The sequence below is a fragment of the Protopterus annectens genome, chromosome 2.part0 (genome assembly GCF_019279795.1).
Source record: "Protopterus annectens isolate FY-2018-M chromosome 2.part0, PAN1.0, whole genome shotgun sequence".
Classification (NCBI taxonomy): Eukaryota; Metazoa; Chordata; order Ceratodontiformes; family Protopteridae; genus Protopterus; species Protopterus annectens.
Window position 1 is genome coordinate 1,959,938,368 of NC_056728.1, and position 16,436 is coordinate 1,959,954,803.

Here is a 16,436-nt window from a genome sequence, read left to right on the forward strand (position 1 = left end):
ATGAAACTGGTAACCAGTATAGGAATAATAACAACAACTTTGGAAACCAGCAGAATTTTCTGTCACAAGCCTCAGGGTACAACCTGAGGCAGGGTCTTCCTAGGGTGAACTACAGGAGCTTGAACAGGTATTAGTATCGGACCCACAACAACCCAATGAGGAAAACAACTTTGAACTGGTATACAAAAGCCAAGGTGACTTTAAAATTTTTAATTTTTCCACACTGAAAGTGAGCATTGAGCAAGCGGATTTATTAGCGAAAGGATTAATAAACCCTCCTTTGCTGAAACTATAATTAACTTAAAATTATTCACAAAGAAGCTTAACTTTAGTTACTTGTTTGGGGCTAGACATCAACCTCAGAACATGTTTGTGAAGTGGACTTATTCAATTGCATTTGTGTACAAAATCAACATTATTAAGGAAGAAGAACTAGCAATTAATTTGGTTCAACAGGCATGGGTGAGGGTGATGCTACCTGACAAGGGTGGAGGACTGGTTATAATGAATAATGATGAATATGTCAATAGAATGGAAAGGATAGTAATGACTGAAGCATACACGGAGGTGTCCCGTAACAAATTAAATATCACTTATGGGAAAATCTGTGCTAATTTAGGAGAATTGTTTATTGAGGCAAGGATTGACATGGATATATACAGTTTCTTATGTATGCCAGCACCTAGAATTCCAACTTTGTTTGGCATCCCCAAGATCCACAAGAGTGTCTTGGACCCACCAATGAGACCTCTTATGGATTCCAGGAATAGCATCACTTACCCATTAGCCAAATACATTGACCAATTTTTTTGCAGAAATATGTAAAATTACAAAAACAGATCTGCAAGGACTCATGGTCCATTTTAAGGAGTATACAGGGCTTACAGCTTAATGAGGGCTTCAATTTCCTAACTATAGACGTTAAAGATTTGTACATGTCCATCCCACATGTTGAGGGTGTAGAACAGCTCAGCGTGATACTGCTAGAACTGGAGGCCCCTAGAAGCTTAATTTCTCTGCTCACTGAACTGTTGGACATAGTGTTGTCTAATAATTATATTACCTTCAACAACAGGTTTTTCGTCCAGTCCATCGGAGTAGCAATGGGCTCCCCCTCTGGAGCCAGATTCACCAACCTATTGATGGCTTCTTGGGAAAATGAGTTTATTTTAAATGTACCTGAAATTAGAAGCCAAATACACTTTTATATAAGATACCTGGATGATATCTTTATGTTGTTTAAGGGTGATGAGGTGGAAGCTAACAATCTAGTGACATACCTCAATAATATCACTGTTTTTTTACAGTTCACACATACTTTCCACATGGAAAGAATAGCTTACCTGGATGTTGACTTAAAAAAGGACGTAATTAATGGTTGCTATACAGCTCGTATTTTCAGGAAAGATATCTGCTCAAATGCTTTTTTACATTTTGACAGTTGTCATCCACTATTTCAAAAGCGTTCAGTGGTAAAACGCCAAATAGTACGAGCAGCTTGGATGGTTTCCACACAAGAGGAGTTTTTACTAGAATGTAATCAGCTTCAGGACATGTTTATCAAGAGGGGATATCCTCCACCTATGGTTAGGGAACTGGTAAGAGAAGTACAAAACAAGATGCATAGGGACATGTACCAACCTATACTGGGGGTTAAAATTAATGAGGAACAAATGGAAATCAACCAAGTTCGGATGGTTCATGATGATGCTCCTTTAGTAGGGTCCACGTTTATTACTACTTTTAGTAGCAATAGTTATGATATCAAAGACATCATTAATAAGAACTGGGATTTAATAGTCCTTGACCACAATTTACATGCTAAATTGAAGGACCCCCCCTAGAGTAGTTTTTAGACGTGGTAGGAATTTAAAAAGCTTATTACAGACTAGGAAGGAAGACAGTTTAGGAAGCAAGAAGAAAGGGATGATAAAGTGTAGCATGTGCCCCCAATGCCCCTTCATGGAGATTGGGGTCAATTTCTCGATCAGAGGAGCGCCATATGCATCAAAGGGTAAATTTGACTGTAATACTAAAAGTATAGTCTATCTGGCCCAATGCCAAGCCTGCCCAGCTTTTTATATTGGGAAGTCGGACAGGAAACTAAAAGAAAGGGTTTACGAACACCTTTACAGCATTAGAACATCAACGCAGGAAAATGCTCTGGCTAGACATGTGAGTGCTTTTCCATTACACTCTTTTAAATTTAGAGAGATTGACCAGGTTACGAGTGATGGAAGGGGTGGCCCTAGTTCATTATTCCTAGAAAAACTGTAATTAATATGACAACTTCATACCAGGGCCTGCTACCCACCAGGACTGAATGAAGTTTATTCCATATCTTGCATCCTTAAACTAAAGAGTTTAATAAGGTGAATATATGCCTTATTCACTTTGAATGTGTCTTCATTTAGAGTTTTTTATGTGAATGTGTACACTCTTACTCCACCTTTTATCATATTCACTGGACGTCCTTTACAGGATTGTTTTTTCTGCTCCAGTCTTTATAGCTTTTTAGCTTGATGGTTTTAAATTCAGACAACATGGGGCTAATATATGCGCTTTATCATATATTTTTTCATGCTACATTTTAGAACTGTCATTATTAACTACTACCAAAAGTCTCGACAATGAGTAAACACTATAGAATCATGACTGAAGCCCTTTTAAAAGAGGCGACTGCATTAGATGAAAAAATAAGAAGGAATGCTGATTTTTCGTGGTACAAATTTGAATATGACAGATGCCTAACTAGTGTAGACCAATATATTACCAAACTAAAAGTCAGTAAAATAAAGAAACTGAACAGGGATAGGTACAACTTTGGAAACCAGCAGAATTTTTGGTCACAAGCCTGGAGGTACAACCCGAGGCAGGGTCTTCCCAGGATGAACTTGAACAGGTATTAGTATCAGACCCACAACAACCCAGTGCGGAGAACAACTTTGAGCTGGTATACAATAGCCAAGGTGACTTTAAAATTTTAAATTTTTCTACACTGAAAGTGAACATTAAGCTAGCGGATTTATTAGCAAAAGGATTAACCTTTCTTCCATCTCACAAAGCCTCCTTTGCTGAAACTATAATTGACTTAAAATTGTTCACAAGGAAGCTTAACTTTAGTTACTTGTTTGGGGCTAGACATCAACCTCAGAATCCGTTCTATGTACATAGTACCTATTGCCCCCAACTACACCTGACATTAACAATGTTTGAACATGTTTGTGAAGTGGACTTATTCAATTGCATTTGTGTACAAAATCAAAGTAAAGGGAAAGGTCACAACGTTACTAAGGAAGAAGAACTAGCACTTAATTTGGTTCAACAGGCATGGGTGAGGATGATGCAACCTGACAAGGGTGGAGGACTGGTTATAATGAATAATGATGAATATGTCAATAAAATGGAAAGGATAGTAATGACTGAAGCATACACAGAGGTGTCCCATAACAAATTAAATATTGCTTACAGGACAATTTGTGCTACTTAGAAGAACTGTTTATTGAGGCAAGGATTGACATGGATGTATAAAGTTTCTTATGTATGCCAGCACCTAGAATTCCAACTTTGTTTGGCATCCCCAAGATCCACAAGAATGTCTCGGACCTACCAATGAAACCTCTTGTGGATTCCAGGAATAGCATCACTTACCCATTAGCCAAATATATTGACCATTTTTGCAGAAATATGTAAAATTACAAAAACAGATCTGCAAGGACTCATGGTCCTTTATAAGGAGTATACAGGATTTACAGTTTAATGAGGGCTTCAGTTTCCTAACTATAGACGTTAAAGATTTGTACATTTCCATCCCACATGTTGAGGGTGTAGAATGGCTCAGCCTGATACTGCTAGAACTGGAGACCCCTAGAAGTTTAATTTCTCTGCTCACTGAACTGTTGGACATAGTGTTGTCTAATAATTATATTACCTTCAACAACAGTTTTTTTTGTCCAGTCCATCGGCGTAGCAATGGGCTCCCCGTGTGGAGCCAGCTTTTCCAACCTAGTTATGGCTTCTTGGGAAAGGGAGTTTATTTAAAATGTACCTGAAATTAGAAGCCAAATACACTTTTATACAAGATACCTGGACAATATCTTTATGTTGCTTAAGGGTAATGAGGTGGAAGCTAACAATCTAGTGACATACCTCAATAATACTACTGTTTTTTTACAGTTCATACAAACTTTCCACATGGAAAGAATAGCTTATCTGGATGTTGACTTAAAAAAGGATATAATTAATGGTTGCTACACAGCTCGTATTTTCAGGAAATATACCTACTCGAATGCTTTTTTACATTTTGGCAGTTGTCATCCATTATTTTAAAAGCATTCAGTGGTAAAAGGCCAAGTGATATGAGCAGCTCAGATGGTTTCCACACAAGAGGAGTTTTTACTAGAATGTAATCAACATCAGAACATGTTTATCAAGACAGGATATCCTCCACCTATGGTTAGGCAACTGGTAAGAGAAGTACAAAACAAGAGGCATAGGGGTATATAACAACCTATACTGGGGGTTAAAATTAATGACGAACAAATGGAAAGCAACCAAGTTCAGATGGTTCATGATGATGCTCCTTTAGTAGGGTCCATGTTTATTACTACTTTTAGTAGCAATAGTTATGATATCAAAGACATCATTAATAAGAACTGGTATTTAATTGTCCTCGACCACAATTTACATGCTAAATTGAAGGACCCCCCTAGAGTAGTTTTTAGACACAGTAGGAATTTAAAAAGCTTATTACAGACTAGGAAGGAAGACAAAGGGATGATAAAGTGTAGCACGTGTCCCCAATGCCCCTTTCTTGGAGATGGTAGGGGTGGCCCTTGTTCATTATTCCTTAGAAAAACTGGAATTAATATGGCAACTTCGTACCAGGGCTTGCTACCCGCCAGGATTGAATGAAGTTTATTCCATATCTTGCATCCTTAAACTAAAGAGTTTAATAAGGTGAATATATACCTTATTCACTTTGAATGTGTCTGCATTTAGAGTTGTTTATGTGAATGTATACACTCTTACTCAACCTTTTATCATATTCACCGGATGTCCTTTACAGCATTGTTTTCTCTGCTCCAGTCTTTATAGCTTTTTAGCTTGACGGTTTTAAATTCAGACAACATGGGGCTAATATAAGTGTTTTATTATATTTTTCATCCTACTTTTTAGAACTTTCATTATTAACTACTATCAAAAGTTATTTAAGGTTTTAATACTTTTTCACACAGTGGTAAAGTATTTTATTTTATACTGTTTTCAATTTTACACTTCATTCTTGACTTCTCACTTTTTACTGTTACCTTAACTATTGGTTTTAATGTTAGCATGTTTTTTAAATATGTCTGAATATACTTTTAAAAGGTCTTTTAAGAGTGTTTTCGAACTGATGAGCTATATTTATATTTACACATATACAAATATATTTACTTCAGACATACTTGTTTTACAAGAAGCTGGATTTTTAAAGAAGCATACAATGGGTTAATTGTTCTTTCCTGCTTACCTTGGGGGCGGGTTTGTCTTTTGCTTGGAGGAAGTTGATGTGGTTTGAATTTGTTTTTACTGTTTGAAACATTCTTGTTCCAACTGTCTGATGAAGTCTCACTAAGAGGTGAGACGAAAACCGCTTTATGGTTACTGTTTTTTATTGTTTTTATTGTTTGTTTGAATCAAAGTCTGAAAAATAAACTTTGGAAACTACTACTGTGTGCGTGCCTCAAGCCCTCTTGCCTGCATTCCTATTTTTGCAGTTACATTTCCACAAACCAACAGGGTGGTTGACTGAGAATCTGTGAAGAATTTTGTTTAAAACTTGAGGAGTCAGTTCAATAAAGCTGTTTTAGTTTACCAAGGATACTATTTCTTTTTGGCAAAATTTTAAATTAATGTTTTTCTTTGGTTGACTGAGTAGTCTATAACTGTGTATAGTGGCTATGTGATCCAAGTCCTGGGCCAATAGTATAAATGTTAAGGTGCAGCATTACCAGTTTGTAGACCTGGGTTCAAAAACTGATTGGGGCACAAATGGGCAGCAGTATCTGCACAGAAGAAAGGCTTGGCAATCTACATCCATTATATGCCACAGAGACCTTATAGGGGTCTAACCATATAGTTGCCCTGAATCGATTTCAACTAGGGGTTAATTACTTGCTTGCTTTTTATATGATCAAGATAATTGCAGAAAAGGATCAAAGATGGAACAAATTACTCACCCGCTTAACAAAGTGAATTACAATTAAAAATGCATGAGTTGTTCCAATGTAGTGAGTAAAATATCACTTGTTCAAGCTGCCCTGTCCAATCAACTATTATGAGTAAAACATTGTCGGCTACATAAATTGTTTAAGTGATTAGTTTAATTTTGTAGTACAATGAGATCAGATTCCTATGTTGGTTTTAGAGGTGAAAATGGTGAAACTTTTGTATTGGTTGTTAGTGAAAAGACTAGTTTTCCTCTGATCAAGTAACAAATACAGTTATAAAAAAAAATTTGTGTAGAAGTAAGGCTGCCTGCATAAAGCCTTCCTTGGTTTATTATGCAGAATAATGGATGTTATAGCCCTTGGTATTTTTGTTATAATAACTGATTCAACTGCTATAAAACTTACAACGGTATTCTGAAGATATAGATCCTTGCAGAGCTTGGAGAAAGGGTTTTCATAGTAGTTCAGGATATTTAGTCTTGGGAATTACTGTGGGAGTCAAAGTATCATCCCACATGAATCTACAGTTATTTGTAAAGTTTCTGGTTATGATGTAGGTGAGTACTGAAAGGCTGTGAGTTGTTTTTAATGTGCTGAAGGAATCCAGACTGGTGACAATATGTGACATTGAGTAAGTGGCAAAATCATCTGGTTGCACTAAAAATACACAGTTATGACAATTTATCTGCATACTAAATTAACCATGTGTAGATAAAGTGATGGGTTCCCATGATTTTTTCCTCAGTATTCAGAATAGTTTGTGATATAATTTTATCATTGTGTTCAAACCTCTACAAATTAGTTTATACAATAGGAAACAATCCACCTTCTTAGATGTTCAAGCTTCCAAATGTCAAACACTTAATGAATAAAATCAAACTTTAATAATGAACAAACTTCAATAAAATATAAAACCATACGTAAACACTTTTGAAAAGCTGGGACATCTAAGCAGGTGGATTGTTTCCTAGTCTATTGTTTTCCTGTGTGGTTCTGAGTTTGTAATTTATTCAATCTGTCAGTGCTGTTTCAATCTATCTATTTATCTCTCTCTCTCTCTCTCTCTATATATATATATATATATATATATATATATATATATATATATATACATATATTGTAGTATTGTAGTGCTTTTAATAAATAAAACCTCCAAGTGACATCTGTCGTACATCTGTCTTATCAACACACTTTGGTCAACAAAACAGATGATCAACAGGTGTGAGAGATTGAGTATCTCTAGGAATGGGGAATATGCCCCTTCCCTGAGATTGTATAATTAGCAGCAAGTGTTGGGGGAGCAGCACACCACATGGGAGTTTGGGGGATTACCCCCTTCAAAAAATGATAGATTCATTTTGCATGGTCTAAGGTTGTGCCTTGGAATATGTGCATTAGGGTGTCAATGTTTTTTTTCTAAATGTTTGCAGTCAATGTTTTTAGTGTTGATCTACTGAAGTTTATATTAATTTCCGTAGATCCATATAGATAGGTGGATAGCTAGAGAGATAGATAGGCAATGACTCCTATCCATCACAGTAAGCATGGGTTCCTATCAATCACTGTACACTGGGGCCAGGGAATTTGACTTTTCCCTACTTTAGTATGATATCTAAGTTGTGTGTGTGTGTATATATATATATATATATATATATATATATATATATATGTGTGTGTGTGTGTGTGTGTGTGTGTGTGTGTGTGTGTGTGTGTGTGTGTGTGTGTTTGTGTAGGTAGTGTGGTGTTTAGGGGTATTGTCTCCCTGCCCTGCAAAATTTATTTTTCTTTTTGCTGTTTGTTTTCAGTCTTTTTTTATGTGTAAGTTCTCAGACTTTCAGGCGTACATGCATGTGACATAGAATCGTACATCTATCCATCTATCTATATAGAGAGATATATGACAGAAAAAGAGTGTATATATGTCTATATACATGTATATACATGATCACATAGAGAGAGAGAGACCAAAATAATCACATAATGAAGTCAAATGTCTCTCTTTTATTTGTGAATAGGAACAAAAACACATACTGAGAACTGTATAGTTGAAGTGTCAGGAGAACAAATCATAGCAGCTGGCCTTTCATAAAGCCAATGTAATCTTTCTTAAATAGTTCTGAAAGAATGTGTCTATTCTTTGTACATTATTGTGGTGTAGAACATGTAATCAGTATTTAATGCTCAATCTAGACTTACAAAAGATTTGCAAGATATATTCCTAGTGCTTGAAGTGGTGAAGCAATTGAGCTTGATTCTAGTTGCCTAGGTGATCGTTGGCACATTGGCACTAGATGGTGTTTCTGTGAGGTTTGCTGGCATTTTTATTAGCTGAGAAATAGTTTGATATAAGTGGCCACATAAGAACAATTCAGGTGAAAATCAATAGAAAGCTTTTGTTCTCAGAAGCATGAATTATGGAGCTTTGCAGGATGTCAGCAACACTTTTCAAGTGTACAAAGGATCAGACAGGAAATCCACACACCAGTAACATGAAGGCAAATCTACAGCAGCAAAGAAAAGGGACTGCTAGTGGATAAGTTATTTTAAAATTATAAGCCAAAAGAAGACTTTCTGGCAGAAAAAGACAGCTGCTACACACCAGGTATATGACGTCTGGAAAAACATATTATGGTTCTGTGTGACAAAGGAATCATTCACTGCTGGAAAACAGAAAAAACTATTGGAAATAATTATAATAATATGAAGCCTGAGTAGTGATCTGTATTAGTGATAATGTCTTCAGCATCACTAACTGCAATTTTATGTGTTCATGGTTCAATAAAATTCATTACTATGTTAAAACAAATAACACATTACATAAATTGTTTTTGGATCATTCAGTAGTGTCTCAAATTGTAGTGATTAGTCAGCTGCCCATGTCATTATTTAATTCAGTTCTGTCTCTGAGATTTTGCATGTACACATATGGTATGTTATTTGAAACTGGTTTGCACATAAAATTAGATCATAGGTTGACATGCAGACCACTAATAATCAAGGCCATTAATTAAATAGTCACTTTACAAGTTAGGTGTTGTAATGCTTGTGTTCTAATGGTGATAAACACATAGCATTGTCTAAACTATACATAGAAATGTAGTGATAAAAATTACATTATCTGCATATTTAAGTGAATTCACTTACAGCATACCATTAAAATAATGCTTTAGTGCTTGATATACCTACCAAAAAACAGATTCAACTGGTCAAGTTGCACTTTATATCTAGTTCAGCTGAAGAAACAAATATTTATTCATGGTAGAAAAGGATAACTACCTACTTCAAAAAACTCAACCCAAGAATTAACAGTGCACTCTTTCCACAAACCAAAGAGATAGTGAAGAATATGAGGAAATAACTCTGTGTTCTTCTGCCCAGTATTGCTAGTAAATTAATGATATATCATAGTTCTACAGAGGGGCAAAACTCGCAATGAGCTACTTCTTCTGCACATGGGTTCCTGCTACAAGTTCTGATATATCACAGCATTGTAAGCTAGATGTCAGCAGTAATTCTGCATACAGCTACAGGAATTCTCTTTCAGTGTAAGATGTTTTCATGACGTAAGTTATCATGTGACATAAGTTAAATGCCCAACAAAACACAAAAGCCTCCCTCCCCCATAGCTAGTTTCCTCCTGGAGTTTACTTATATCTCCCACAGACTGTGGTGCCATTTTTAAATCCTGTCGTGAGCATCCACAGCTCCTCTGTGCTGGTCCTGCGGTTTAGGCTGCTTATTTTTGCCTCTCGTATTCCATCCCGGGTGCTCCCTCCATTCTTTAAACGCAAAAGGAATACCTCCGGCCATCACCTGAAGACACCCTGAATTGGCCAGCTTGCCTGGTACTTAGAAAAATACTATTGAGAAGACACCCCCCCCCAACAAGATTGTGTAAATTAATCCATCCCGGGTGCTCCTTCCCTGCTTAAACGCAAAAGGAATACCTTTGGCCATCACCTGAAGAGACCCTGAATTGGCCAGCTTGCCTGGTACTTAGAAAAATACTACTGAGAAGACACCCCCCAACGAGATTGTGTAAATTAATCCATCCCTGGTGCTCCCTCCCTGCTTTAAACACAAAAGGAATACCTTTGGCCATCACCTGAAGACACCCTGAATTGGCCAGCTTGCCTTGTACTTAGAAAAATACTACTGAGAAGACACCCCCCAACAAGATTGTGTAAATGTATGTTGCTTAACACTGATTAAATGTAGATTTGATGTACTATCTATCGAGTTAATCTGCCCTCCCGTGTGTGTGTTCTAGCAGCCTACCACAGACCGTTTGCCCTCTCCGCCTCCTGTTATCACTACCCTAGAATATATTTAAACCTAAGACAGGTCCAACTATCCCGGCTGTTTGCTATCTCCTTCTACCATTAGGTGGCAGCATCTACCAATATAAATCCTAGATATTTTTTATAATCCCAACAAGTTTTATTGTTTCACAAACAGTTGGTTATGAGTTAATATCCTTAGACTGTAAATATCTTCTCCCCCCTGCTAAACCACCCTCTGTAAAGGCAGCCTTCTTTTTCTGGATGGAAATATTTAGCTGATACCTTCCAACTACAGCCTTTAAAGTGCTCATTGCTGATACTTTTTCTGCCATACTCAACTCTATTAAGCCTTCCGCCCTCCTGTAATTGTTCTTCCTACCAACTTTCCACCCTTTAGTCCTTCCTACCTTCTACCCCTCTAGTCCAACCACCTTTCCTCCACCTATCCCCTCCCCCATAGCTAGTTTCCTCCAGGAGTTTACTTATATCTCCCACAGACTGTGGTGCCATTTTTAAATCCTGTCCTGAGCATCCACAGCACCTCTCTGCTGGTCCTGTGGTTTAGGCTGCTTGTTTTTGCCTCCTGGTAGGTTTTTTCAGCATATCTGTCTATCATTTGCAAGCCTCTAATCAACTATTGTGCTAAACTCTGTGTTTTTACTTGTAACTGTGTTTTAGGGTTATAGATGGCCTTGTGCTGATGGCTATCACTCCAATGGAATGTTTGTAACTGTATTGTATGGTTATTGTTGGCCTCCTACTGATGGCTTCATTTATCTGTGACCTACGTGTTTTTGACCTCTGCAAGCTGCTTTTGGGATGAATGGGGCTCTTTTCTACACTGACTAATACTGCATTACTTTTGTATGGGTACAAGGGGCTTGATTGAATACTGCTGGCTTGTCACGACCAGAAACCTGGTATAATGATGTCATGTTAAAAGGACACCAACCAAAGTGCATCGCTGAATGCTGGATGGCCTGTTAAGGTAGAATAACAATCCCCCTTCAAGTCTTCCACTTAAAATCTGGTTTAGCAGCCATTTTTCTTTCCATTTGTAACTCTAAGGGCTCCACACAGCTTCTACATGGTTTTGGGGATCGTTTTGCCCTATATACTGTACTGTTTGACTGCTTGCTTTGTACTGTGTCACTTGCCCTTTGCATAGGTTAATTACCAGCTTAGCATCTGTAAGCTGCTTTTTGGGATGAGTGGGTTTCTTTTTATGTTGTTGCCAGCTGCATTACTTTAGTCTGAGTATACAGGGCTTGACTGTTGCACTTTGATGGCCTAGTCTGCTCTCCAGATGCCCTATTAAAAGGACACCAGTGAACTTTTATCATTGAAGGCCTTTATTTCTTTTTCAAGGTGTAGCAATGGTCCTACTAGAGCCTTTAGCTTAATTACTGGCTTAGCAGCTATTTTTCTTTTCCATTTGTCTCTATAAGGGCACCACATGGCTTTTATATTGTTTTGAAAACTGTTTTGAAAACTGTTAAGCACAAGTTATTGCACAGCATGAACATATCGTAGTTTACTGTGTTAGTCTGTTGAGCACTATATATTGCACTGCTTAGAGATTTTATAGTATTACTTTATCATCTGCGGTGGTGGTGCTGTGGTAGCGTTGTCGCCTCACAGTTAGACGTTGCCTGTTCGATTCTCAGTTAGAGCATCTTCTGTGTGGTGACATGCATGAATGGGCATTCCTTCGTTGAAGGTTGTGTGTTAGGCCCGGCAAGCCAGCACGTAAAAATCTACTGCCAATCATTAGCGGACCGGAGTTTTGCTGGGCGACCCATAACCGGGAAAAGCCGAAACACACAAATAAACAAACTTTATCATTCACCCCCTGCTTTCTGCTGCTTATATTTGGCTGTACTGCTGTATAACCCTGTCCTCTCAAATGGACTAGGCTCACTGATAGCATACTGAACTGCTGAATGAATGTTTTGTTCTATTTAATGAAGCCTGTATTACCTAACTTGTATTGTTCATAGCATAATGTCTGCTGCTTTCCATTGTTAATCCCCTAAACCTAATCTTTTTCTACATACTTGCTCTAGCCTCATCTAACCATAGACTCTCTCTACTACTGTGCTTTGTTACACCCTCACTTCTTCTCTAAACATCCCTTATCTTCTACCTTTCACCTTTCCCCTCTACATCTGCAATATTAACTAACTCAGTGTTGTCTCCCTCTCCTCTACAGTAATCCATCCTGGGTGCTCCCTCCTTACTTTAAACGCAAAAGGAATACCTCTGGCCATCACCTGAAGACACCCTGAATTTGCCAGCTAGCCTAGTACTTAGAAAAATACTACAGAGAAGACACTCCCCCAACAAGATTGTGTAAATGTATTTTGCTTAACATTAATTAAATGTAGACTTGATGTACTATCTACAGAGTTAATCTGCCCTCCCGTGTGTGAGTTCTAGCAGCCTACCACAGACTATTTGCCCTCTCCCTCTCCTGTTATCACTACCCTAGAATATATTTAAACCTAAGACTGGTCCAACTATCCCTGCTGTTTGCTATCTCCTTCTACCATTAGGTGGCAGCATCTACCAATATAAATTCTAGATATTCTTTATAATCCCAACAAGTTTTATTTTTTTCACAAACAGTTGCTTATGAGTTAATATCCTTAGACTGTAATTATCTTCTCCCCCCTGCTAAACCACCCTCTGTAAAGGCAACCTTCTTTTTTTGGCTGGAAATATTTAGCTCATATCCACGGTGCTGGTGCTGCGAAAGTATTGTCGCCTCACAGTAAGATGCTGAGCGGTTCGACTCTCAGCTAGAGCGTCTTCTGCATGGAGACATGCATGAATGGGCGCACCTTCATTGAAGGTTGTGCATTAGGGCTGGCAACTCAGCATGTAAAAATCAACTCCCAATCATTAGCGTACCAGACTTCCGCTGTGGCGACCCCAAACCGGGAAAAGCCTAAAGACACAACAACCTTCCATCTACAGCCTTTAAACTGCTCTTTGCTGATACTTTTTCTGCCATACTCACTTCTAGTGTTTTTTCCCTCTCCGTTCGCCCTATGGGCTCACTCCGCTCCCCTACCCTGCCCCAAATTCCCAGCTGCCCCCAGTACTTCTAGCTTTATTCCTATCTTACCCCACCCTCTCAGCCTAATTACCCAATACCAGCTCCCCCTCATTACTCCTCCCACCTATAGCCATCTTTCTTAAACTCTGTAATCTGTACTCCACCCAATAATTATTGTCCCCTCCTCTTTCCTTAAATCTCTAGAATACTTCCATCACTTTCTTCTTCATAGCCTTCTCCATTTTCCTAACCACTCATACCCCTCTCTCTTTGCTCCAACATGTTTTCCTCAAGTTATCACACCCTCCAGTCCCCCAGCCTCCTCTTTCTATCTATCTCTTCCTACTATCCTTATACTATGCTACCTCATATTCCACCTATGCTTGTCCAATACCACCTACAAAGACAACTACCATACAAACTCACCTTCCCCCTCACTCTTACTCCCATTTCCACTCTATCTCCTCTTCTCTCATTTAGCCCAACCCTTTGCACCTATTCCACCCTAAACTCTTCTCTAAAGTCAAGATACTGTCACCTGCGCCAATCAAACAATCTACCAAAATTCATGTCTGGCAGACCAATATGGCTAAATATCTCCTTCAACAACCTAGTCCAAGCTGATGATATCCATCCTAACCCTGGTCCTACATCCTTTATTAACAACACTCAGCCCTTACCCTCTTCCTCCTATCTCAACACCCTAAAGATTCTTACAATTAATGCACAAAGTCTAAACAACAAAGTACACCACTTTCAAGCTTGGTTAAGCCATAACCAACCAGATATCTTAGCCATCTCTGAAACCTGGCTCAAGCCCTTTATCTCCGACTTCGAGATTCTTCCCCCAGGATTTCATTGTCTCAGAAATGACCGACTAAATAAAAAAGGTGGAGGCACTGCCCTAGTCTACTCCAACCTTCTTGCTTTAATTCCCCTCCAAATTCCAATTCCTCAATTCCAGAACACTGAACTAACTGCTGGAATTCTAAAACTAAATAAACATAAAAATATCTGCATCATTGCCCTATATATCTCACCTGGTAACAATATCCCTACACTCGAAAATATTCTCCTATGGGCCTCTACTGAAATTAGCTATGAAACTTAGATCCTTGGTGATGTGAATATTGACTGGAATAAAATCAATTTCCCCTCTCACTCCATATCCATTAACCTCTATAACTTCACTCAAATAATCCTTTCCATCACTCGACCTAACAAAATAAACCCTCCCGGATCCACTATAGATTGGATCCTAGTCTCAGATCCAAATAAAATAACCAATTCCGGCACAATTCCTGATACCTTTAGCGACCACCTCCCAGCCTTCATGCATCACTGAACTAGTTCCTCCACACACCAGCATCAGTACATTCAGACTCGTAACATCAGTAGCCTCAACCCAACTACTTTCTCAAATACTTTCAAACAAATGAACTGGCAAATTATAAACATCCTTCCTCTTGACAAGGCTATAGAATACTTCAACTCTGTCTTCCCTGATACTTTAAACTCACTAGCCCCACTAAGAAACTAAAGGATAAAAACTAAAACTGCTCCTTGGCTATCCAAAGAGACAAAACAGATTATGCACCACAGAGACAAACTATGGAAGCTTTACCAAAATAATAAACTGGCCAATACCTTGCTCCAATATAAACAGCTCCACAACCGTGCAAAACAACTAATCACCAAAGACAAAAAAACCTACTATATCAAACTTCAGTCCAATAACAATAAAAACCCAAAAAAATTCTGGAACTCAGTAAACTCACTCCTCAATCCAGGCTCCAAGAATAATCCCTGTCCTGACCCAAGTAAATCTGATCTCGAACTAGGCTCTGAATTTAACTCATTTTTCATAGACACTATTACTACCCTTACCAAGACATTTCCCAATAATAACCCAACTGCTCTACACTCTCCCCCTTCTAACTCACCTCATCTTTTTGAACTCAAACCCATCTCCACTAACTTTATAAAAAAAACTTTTGCCCAAACTTAAACCTTGCTCTAACGTTCTTGACAATATTCCCTCTTCCTTCCTAAAATGTGCTGCTGATGGCATTGCGCTCCCAATCAGCATCATTATCAACCGATCCATAAAAGAATCATACATCCCCAAACTCTGGCGCTCAGTTTATATTCTTCCTCATCATAAAGGAAGCAAAAATACCAGCATATCAAACGTTTGTCCCATTGCTTTGCTCTCACCAATCTCCAAAATCCTAGAAAAATGCATCCACCTCCAACTTGTAACTTTCCTGACCCAAAACAATCTTCTCACTCCTATCCAGCATGGCTTCCGTCCAGGCCATAGCACAATAACCACTCTACTCTCTTTCCTAGAAACTGTCAATCAAGCCCGAGATTCAGGACACTTAGTTTCTACTGTTTTACTCGATCTGTGTAAAGCCTTTGATACTGTTTCCCACAAGCACCTTCCCTGTCATATCTCAAACCTTAATCTCTCATATAATGCTTTATCCTGGTTCTCCAGCTATCTGTCAGACAGATCACAGGCAGTCAAATGGAAGAACTCCATCTCTTCCTTCCTACCTACCCCTACTGGTGTACCACAGGGATCCATCCTTGGGCTAATGCTTTTTAACATCTTTATCAATAACTTTCACACTGCTATTCCTGATGCTAAAATCATTCAATACGCAGACGATTCAACCTTAGTCTGATCTGCCTCAAACCTCTCTGAATTTCTGACTAAAACCCAAACTGCCTTCTCAACAACTGAAAACTAGATGCGCCAAAACCACCTCTCTCTCAATGCAAATAAATCAAAGATTTTGCTATTCCCTCCCACAAAGACCCTCTCCTATGATAAAAACAACTTCAAAGTCTATAGTCAAACCTACTCACCTA